This window comes from Erithacus rubecula, assembly GCF_903797595.1.
Source record: "Erithacus rubecula genome assembly, contig: scaffold_588_arrow_ctg1, whole genome shotgun sequence".
NCBI classification, from domain to species: Eukaryota; Metazoa; Chordata; class Aves; order Passeriformes; family Muscicapidae; genus Erithacus; species Erithacus rubecula.
In genome coordinates, this window is record NW_027635750.1 from 12081 (window position 1) to 21233 (window position 9153).

At 50.7% G+C, this 9153-nt stretch overlaps 1 long non-coding RNA gene across 1 annotated transcript; it reads right to left on the reverse strand.

Moving 5' to 3' along the window:
* Nucleotides 1-209: 209 nt before the first annotated feature.
* LOC306816440 lies at nt 210-8903 on the reverse strand. Its single transcript, XR_013777669.1, has 3 exons — nt 8873-8903; nt 4827-4972; nt 210-1263 (listed from the first exon to the last, which is right to left on the reverse strand). It is a non-coding gene; the product is annotated as an uncharacterized lncRNA (long non-coding RNA).
* Between the last annotated feature and the right edge of the window lie 250 nt (nt 8904-9153).

Genomic DNA, 9153 nt, shown 5'->3' on the forward strand with positions numbered 1-9153 from the left:
CAGGGCATTCCCCTGGCATTAGCAGGGCCAGTACAAACATCAGCTGTGTGGGGCTTTTCCAGTTCATTTAAAGAGTCAGGCACCACTCATCTGGTGCCTGATGACAAGCTATATTTAGACCCCTTTTATCTGTACCAGGACTCCTCTCCAGCCACAGGGACTGGCTCCTGGACCATCCATTGTTCCAGGAGTCTCTCACCCAGCTCAGAACACAAGACTCAGCCAGCCCAGGCACCAGGAGAGCTGTGAAGGACTCCTAGCACTGCTCCAGCAAGGAGCAAACCCAGGCTGTGCCTGGAACACGGGCAGTGTTACACAGAGATCCTGGCAAGGAGGAGGAGGGTACAGACTCCAGTCTGTCATGTACAGAGATGCTTTCCAGGCACTTACAGCTGCACAGACATCAGCAGCCAGGCTCCCACAGAATCCAGCCTTTGCATGCTCCAGTTTCCAGCCAGCACTCTCTGCACTGTGATCCAGCCCAGCTCAGTGGTGGCAAGCAGAGCCAGCTCCAGGCACAGCCCTTGCCCTCAGCCTTTGAAGGCAGGTTAAGCAGAGAAGGCTTTAGGTATCAACCCAGGACATGGCTTGAACTCACATCTCTGAATGGAGACTCTTCCTCTGAAAAATTAATGCTTTTTTTCAGCTCTCTGCCTTTGAGAGAATCAAAGTGCAGTGGGAGTCACACTCACATCAGGTTCCTCAGCAAACTCTGGTTCTGTTCCTGAACAGTGGTCAATTCTCCAGACACCTGCAGGAAACCAAACCTGCCTCAGCCACCCCATCTCAGCCTGCTCCTCAAATCTGAACAAAGGAGCCCATTCACAGCAGCACTGACAAATTTCTTTACCCAGGAACAGGTGTCCAAGTGCCATGCTGTGAGTAAGAGGATGGTTCCCAGAAGCCTCCTATTGACATGGAACACTTCCCCACACACTCTGTACTTGATTACCCCACGCTTGCTGGGAGAAAAGGAACAAAATGCACTGCAGAGCCACTTGCTAATTCCTGATTGGAGTACAAGCATGGCAGAAACACCATTTTCCCCTCCCTTTCCAAGGCTGACATGTGCCATGTCCAGTTGCCAGAGACAGACACCTCACACCCAGCCCTTCTGTTCTGCCACCCTGAGGAGGGCCCATGTGGAGGAGCCATCACACACTGGGTACCAACACAGCATTCAAAACTATGTCCAGAACTTGCTGAAGCACTTGGATCACCCACGGCTCCTGCTGGAAGTTTTCCACAGTGTAACAGTTTATTCTGTGGGCAGGAAGAGAGCAAGAAAATTAATTAAGGCAAAGTCAGAAGCAAATACTCCTCCTGAAGTGAGTTAACTACACTAAAGCAGAGTTGTGAGCAGGCCAAGTCCATTTTAAGGGCTATACATTTTCTCTTCCACAGTCTTGAAAAGGAAAATGAAGAGACTTTGTTCTGTATGCATATTGTCCACCATTTGTTATTGTCTGTCTATTGATGCTTACTTGAAAAACAAAATTTAATTAAACCCCACAGTACTGCATAGCCTGCCTTTGAAATATGCCTGCATTAGTGGATCATTACAGTAAATGAAATACAGCTTCATATTGGATTTTTCAAATAATGGCCTAAAACTGTTACAAATTAAATAATACTCCTGCAGAGGGAAATTAAGAGACAGCGTTTTTAGCAAGGGCAAAGAGATGTTTACAGATGAAGTCTGAAATGAGACATGGAGGCAATGAGGCAGAGAGGTGCCACAGGGCTCCTCCAGACCTGGTTGGGAGGGTTCTGTGTAGAAATTAGACAAGGAAAGAGTGTGCCATGGCCAGGCACATGGAAAGGGCAGTGTCCCCAATGTCCCAAGAATGCCAGCATGACCAGAGTTTTGGGGTGTGCTGGCACAACCTAGAGACAGGTGTTTGTGCATGGGGGAGAGCTCACTGCAGCCTTTGCATGTCCTTTGCAAACCTGGCCAAAGCAGCAGCAGCCATGGAAGTGAAGCCTCGTAACCACTGGAAGCACTGAAAGCCTGGACACCCAGTGGCCAAGGAAAGGGATGCAGGAAGGTGCTGTTATGACAGGATGAGAAACAGGAAAAAGGAGAAAAGCAACAGGAGCTTTGTTATCTCGGGGTAAGTAAAAGCACAAGTGGGTCAGTGAGTCAGAGTTGGGCACAACAGCAATGCCTGATGTGGAGCACAGCAAAGTAAGTGAATATTGCATGAGCCTCACAGCTCTGGCTCCAAGAGATCTTCTCCTTAATAGCACCTGGGCTGATGCCAAGTGCTCTTTGACGATTTATTTACTCCAAGAAATCATTTTCCCTAAATAGGAGGAGCCCGTTAGTGCATCCTCCTTCACGTGAGCCTGGAGAAGGCTGAACCTGCAGCTCCTGGGGCCTCATCTCCATGGTGATGCACCAACACACACACACACTACTCCTGCAAGAAGGCAAACTTCCCCAAAGGAGAGGCTGAACATCCCCAAGGGAAAGGCAGAACCTCCCCAAAGCAGAGGCTGAACATCCCCAAGGGAGAGGCTGAACATCCCCAAGGGAGAGGCAGAGCTGTCTCCTGACAGCCCTGGCACAAAGTCTGCTGCAGGTGTTGGCAGGCAGGGCTTTCCTGAGCAGCAGAGCACATCAGCCTAGGAGCAGCTGGAAACAAAAACCTTGCAAGGGCACCTCTGGATCCATTTTATAGGAAAACAGCAGATTTCCAGCTGCTTCCCATGCCAGGAAGCAGCGACTGAGAGACAAGTTCCTGTAGTTCTCATCAGCTTGTGAATCAATTATTTATAGGAAGAAGGTTCAGCATAGAATCATGGAAAGCTGTCAACTTGCAGCCCACGCAGAGCTTGCTGCTCTGTGAACCAGGGACTCCTCACCCCTGCATGGCACAGGACTAAAATCAGCAGCTGTGGCACGAGGGGATCCATCACACCACAGCAACACGAGCACTGGGACCCCAAGGCACTAACAGCACACAGCAACAACCACAGGGATCCAGGCAATGCAGCCCAGGATGCTTCCTAAAGGAAAAATCTGGTGGTAAAAGGGCACTGGGAGTCATGTGAAAGAGCACTGGGAGTGATGTAACAGAGCTGGCACGTGGAGCAGTTGGGGAAGGAGACTCTGACAAGGCTCTGTGGGGCCAGACTATCGAAGGCAAAACAAGCACAGCACTCAGGCACCAGCCCATTGCTCTCCTACCCCCACACCAAAGCCTCTGTAGGGATCCACAACACCTAGCCCCTCATCTGCACACCCCCAAATCTCTCCCATCAGGAGATTCTGGCTCTGTGCTTCTCAGGCTGGGGCAAAGCCTCCCCTGACACTTAAGAGCAGCACAAGCATCTTGCACAGAGATTGCTGAGAGGGGGGAGCAATCTGTGCCACAAGCTCCAGGCAGTGGGAGCATGCCAAGAGCAGGGCAGGCAGAGGTTAAAAACGAGCAGGCTTCACACTCCCAGGCATTGCAGGAAAGGTGCTCATCCCCAGCTCTCCAGCACTCCTGAGAACACAGCCAGGATGAGCTCTGAGCATTTCAAACACACCAGAGTGCTACTCCTCGTTTGCTGGAGCAAATAAAGGGACTGGGATGTCCCAAAGGGAGGAGGGGGAGCAGCACAGGCACCCCTGGAAGTGCCCTGCTTCTGCAGTTCAAGGTTAAACACTTGCACTCATTCCTGAATCTGCCTCTCTCTAAAGCTGCACCAGGTAATTAGAATCATTATAACTATTATTAGACCATTATATTATTATAGCATTTTTGCTACACTTGACATCTGTTGGCTGATAGATTTAACTGGTACATAAGAAATAACTGTGCAGAGATTTCTTGCAAATGAGCAGCAACAGGGAAGACATTAAAGCATTCTGCATTCAAAAAGTTAATTTTATGGAAGTACGCTCAAAATAAAAATTCCAAAATTAAGTTAAACCTTTAAAACCTCTCATTCAAGGAATTATTTAGGCTTAAAGTAGGCAACCATTACAAGATCCTGACTTTATTTAGATCTCTAAAGGCATATATGTAGCTTGGTATCTCCTTCAGATGAACATATACATCTTCTTCCCATCTGCTCCAGAGATTTCTAAATCATCCTTCCATCTTCCTTTCCCTCTCTCTGCAGCAGGCACTTGAATTATTTGGGCAGAGTCTGACTGCACAGGGAACCAGTATAATCAGGGCTCTTACAACCTGCTGTCTGCAAATCCTATAGAATTATCAGCAAACACACATCTAGAATAAAATACAGCTTCCTGCAGCCCATGAAGCCCAAAGGGCTTTGCAAACTAGACTTGGGATGCAATTTATCCACCAGTGAGATTCAGCTGTAATCCAGAGTGGAACACAACCTTTCCATCCATATTTAACTACAGCACACAGGGCCCTGGACAGCAGCAAGGAAGAATCCAACAGAAGCCATAGGAATGTTTTAGGGAGACTGAGTTTTTCCCCTGGAACTGAAATTAGGTCAGGGCACCTGCAGAGTTGGACTCAGTGATGCTTGATGGTGCCTTCCAACTCGGAATATTCCATGATTCTGTGACTCTACCATCAGCCATGGACCAGTACAGGAGAACAAGGAGGGCCCAGAGTCTCCATGCTGTTGATGGTGCCCCTGAAGCACAGCTGGAGTGAACAGCTGGGTACCACAAGTTACCAGCCTGGGGAAGAGCAAGACATGAACACCACAGGGGAATCCTGTGTTGCCCTTAAATTTGGTTGGGCTCAAATTTCACCCCACAGTTACACCCATGTGCAAACACAAATGGAAAGCAGGTGGAGGACTTCCATTCTTAAACTTCAGGCAGCTGAGCCCAGCAGCTCAGTACTCACAGAACTCAGGGAAGGCAGAGCTGGTCCTGCTTGGGCAGTGAAATCTGTTTCAGCTCAAATAATTCCTCTTCCTGAAGCATCACTGAGGTGACAGCAGAGCCCTGGTGCAGTGAGGCATCCTGCAACCACTCCCACTGTGACACACACTAGTTAGGAATAAAAATGAGTGTCATTAATTTCTCCAGAGCAAGTAGTTTTATCTTGTCCAGAGGAGCAACCACACAAGGAACTTGGAATTGCTTGAGGAGAAAAATGTGTTTTTGCTACCTTTGTCACATGCAGACATGCTCAGCTCTCACTGAGGAGAGACTTATGGAGAAACAAAGGGGAGCAGGAGGTGCAGGACACAACTTCCCCCATGCACAGCCCACTGCTGTGGCAGCTCTGAGTGGGAAGCAGGCTGAGGATTGCCAGAGCTGTTTCAGTGCCAGCCCCAGCAAGAAGCCTCAGGTAAATGAAGTTCATGAAAGCTCTTAAATGACCTAAGTCTTCAGAAGGAGAGCACAATCCCCCACTACAGAGACCTGCCCATCACACCTCTGACCAGCACAGAGCAGCTTTTCTCTCTATCCATCTGATGCTTTCAAAAGCCAGAGGAGCTGGGGCTGGGTAAGCTCACCTTAATGAGGCCCCGTGCTCATTATTAACTAAGAAAAAAAAGACCAACCAAAGCAACTCCACCCCAAGCACCTGAGGGGTGGCATCAGCAATTCCCTGTCACCACAGGAGCAATCCCTGTGTATGGGCCCTGGGAGCTCAGCCCAAGTCTGCTTCTGTTCATCCTTTCCATTAATGGTTTGAACAACCAAAGAGAAGGCACTTTTATAAAACCTGAAAGGATGTCCAGGAGTTAAGAGCTGGAAGCACTCTGGAGGTCATGATCAGAATTGATAAACAGAAGAAAAGTTCCCAAAACACCCACAAATCAATAGCAGGAAAATCAAGGAAAACAATGCAAAGAAATGCACTTGGAAACAGCACAAACAGAGATCAAGCACACAAACAGTCCAGGGGAAAACTCTCCAGACAGAGGGAACCTGGGGAAAACTGGGGACCAAACTAAATGTGCCAGCACTGTGTAAGATCCAGAACATAAAATACCCAGTTCTGGGCTCTGTGCTGGGTGTCACCTCTGAGTCCCAGACTAACCAGAGGGTTTGGGCAGCCAGCAGAGCAGTCAGCAGTACAGAACATGCTGCCCCACAGCAGCTGGGGAGGGGTTTCTCCATCCCTGCTGCCTCCAGGGCTGGAACCAGCTCCCAGGTTTTAACAACCTGCCATGGGGCTCCCTGTTCTATGAAGGCAAGAGACAAACTGGCTGCTCAGTTTGCTGCACGGGCAAGTTAGATGAGCTCAGGCTCTCTGAGGACATTTCATCATCTTGGGATTCCATCAAGGCCCAGAGGGAGCTGGGTCCTGTCCAGATGTGCACCACCATCCACCACTGCCCAGCCTGGAGCTGAGGATCTCTCACCTGGCTCAGAACAGGACTATAGACAAGGAGGCTGTTCCAGCCCTGAATTTCATTTTGGCATCCTCCATCTGGCTATTCCTACAGCAGTGACAAAGGCAAATGAACTAATTCCCCTCCCCAAAATACAAGAGAGCTTCTCATCCTGCTGAGGGGCACCCACACAACCACAGACCCAGCACCACTGTGACCATTTCCATTATCCCTCACTAAGGAAGTCATCAGGCTCCATTTGCAGCTCAGAAGCCAGCAGGGAATAGGATGCTGCCCTGTGGAAAGCCATGGCTGCCCAGTTTTCCTCCTCTCCACCTATCCCACAGGGTTCCACCGACCTCTGCAACTCTCTGAAGCCCACAAGGGCCATCACCCAGCCCTGCCTACCCCAGACACCTCAATTTGAGTTGTTGAAAGCCACTGAAGCCATTGCCACAAGGTGTTACAAAGCAGGTGACACCAGAGCACAGCTGCACCAAGCCCAACCAGCAGCTTGGCAGAAATCCAGCAAGGGGGCCAAAGCTACAAATCTCATGCAAAAGCAGGGCCTAGCTCTCAGGAGCATTTGAGATTTCCCACAGACTAGGAGGGATTTGGGGTTTTGCTGAGCTGCCTCATGAACCGCAGCCAGAATGGATTTGACAAAGCCTCGGTGAGCAGGAGCCTTTTCCCTTGGCAGGGCTGCTTCCCAGAGATCCCCAGCCTTGTGTCACTTCCCACTGCAGGTGCTAAGAATATCTGCCTGTTCATAAAAAAAGTAGCAACCAGCTATTGAGAACGTATCAACAAAGCTCTCAACAAATCTTAATTAAAGCTGATTCACCTCCCTCACGAGCAGAGCGTGTTTTCTCAGAACGCTGACTGGAAGAGCTGAGGTGGGTTAGAAAAGCCATGGAGGGAGTCAGTAGCACAGAGGATTAGCACACAGAGAGGATGACTATTATCCCTAAATTTATCCCAATAATCCAACACCTCACAAATTCTCAAGGTATGGATGCTGCTTTCAACCCCACCTGTCAAGCAGAAGCAGACAGGTTTGGGGATGCTGGAGTTTACCATGTGTTTTATTGCTCAGGCTAAAGGAATTCTGATGTAAAAATGAAGGAGGTGGTGACAGTAGCACCAGTCCTGCTCTTGTGCTGCTTCAGGACACTGAAAGGACAAGACTGGTTTCAAAGGCTGTTCTGACAGTTCACCAGGAATTGTTTCCAGCTGATTTCTTCCAAAGAATTGTATTTGTATCCCTTCAATATACTAAGTACACGGTCACACAGACAGCAGCCTCCAGGAACTCACAACACTGCTCTCTCACCTCTGGTAGCTGGACTCCTACACTGTAGTTTCTGGGACAATATTTTGGATACTTCCACCATAGAAATGCCCTAGAGGCTGCTGGAAAACAAAGTGGACCAGACTGGATCATTTTAAGGCAGAAAAGAGAGAAAAAGAGACGTCCATCCCTTAACAATGCTACTCCCAGAGAACAAATGAATTCGAACAATCACAGAACACCGCGGCAGCACGCTCGGTAAATGACAGGGTGTGTCATCGTCTTGGAACATCCTCTGGAGACTTATCTGCACTTAAAAGGTTCCTGCTGGGCTGTGCACGGAGCAGCCTCTTGCACAGACAGCTCCACCACAGAAATGCCCCTGCAGATTATCCTCCTTTGGCAGGCAAACTGAGCAGCACCGGTGCAGGCAGCTCTGCCTCTGCACCGCACTAGGACTGGGTTAGTTCCAGCAGAAAAACACTGCAGAATAAGTAACTTGGCCCTAAGAAATTGTGTCTGCACAACTTGGTGTCGACTCTGACCCTGCTGAAGGTGGGCGGCATCAGAGCTCTGCCAAAGATCTCTCCTAATGCGAGTGTTAGCCAACCACTGCGCTTAAGCATTTTAAGGCAACATTCCAAAGTGTTTATATACAAAAGCCCCTTTGCTCAGCGTTCCCTTCCTAGCCTTGTGCAATGCATCGTTTTACCAGTTCTCCAGTCAGAGCACCATATGCAGCCTTGTACCGAAACAATTAAACCAGCTTTAAAATTCAGACCTCGTGTTACAGAGCACACTCATTTTAATATCCCAGAGTTACTCCAGCATGTTTTTATTCCACAGCAGCCTGGGCACACATCAGCCCAGAGGTCGCCCAGCCTCGTGCTGCAGGCAGGACCAAACTGCACCCTTTGGAGGAAACTTACATGTAAATATTTATGTTTAAATAAATGTTTAAATATGTTTAAAACGCGTCGGTGTAAGGGATCCCTGTCCTATGCGAAGCACCCGTCACAGGCCCGCGTTTGCGGTCCCTGCTGCAACACTCCGGCAGGGACCGGTCCTGCCAGCCCTGTCCTAACGGCCCGGCCGCTCTGAGGGGAACCGGGCCTGCGGGCCGCCCCAGCCCGGCCAGGCCTCACCGCCGGCTCCGCTGGCACAGGGCAGCGCAGGGAAGACAGCGGCCGGTGCCCACAGGGCCGGGAGCAGCACTGCGACCCGGACCGCGGGTGCCTGGCCCGGAGCTCCGGTCCGGCCCTCACGGGGCGCCAGCACCGCCCCCCCTGCGACCCCCCCACCCCGACTCACCGCTCCGCACTGCGCACGCTCTGCCCGGCCCCGGCCCCGCCCTGGCCAATCAGCGCCCTCCTTGGCCCTGCTCCTGCCCTTGGCCCCGCCCCGCTCAGCAGCACAGCCCCTTGGCCACACCCCCGGCCCGGCCGTTCGGTCACACCGCCCTTGGCTCCGCCCCCTGGCCCTGGCCCCTCCCGTGCCCTATGAGGCGGCGGCACTGGCCCGGCTCGGCCGTGAGCTGGCTGGGTTTGCCTTTGTTCCTTTGACCCGGCCTGATATGAGCCGTGTCTCTTGTC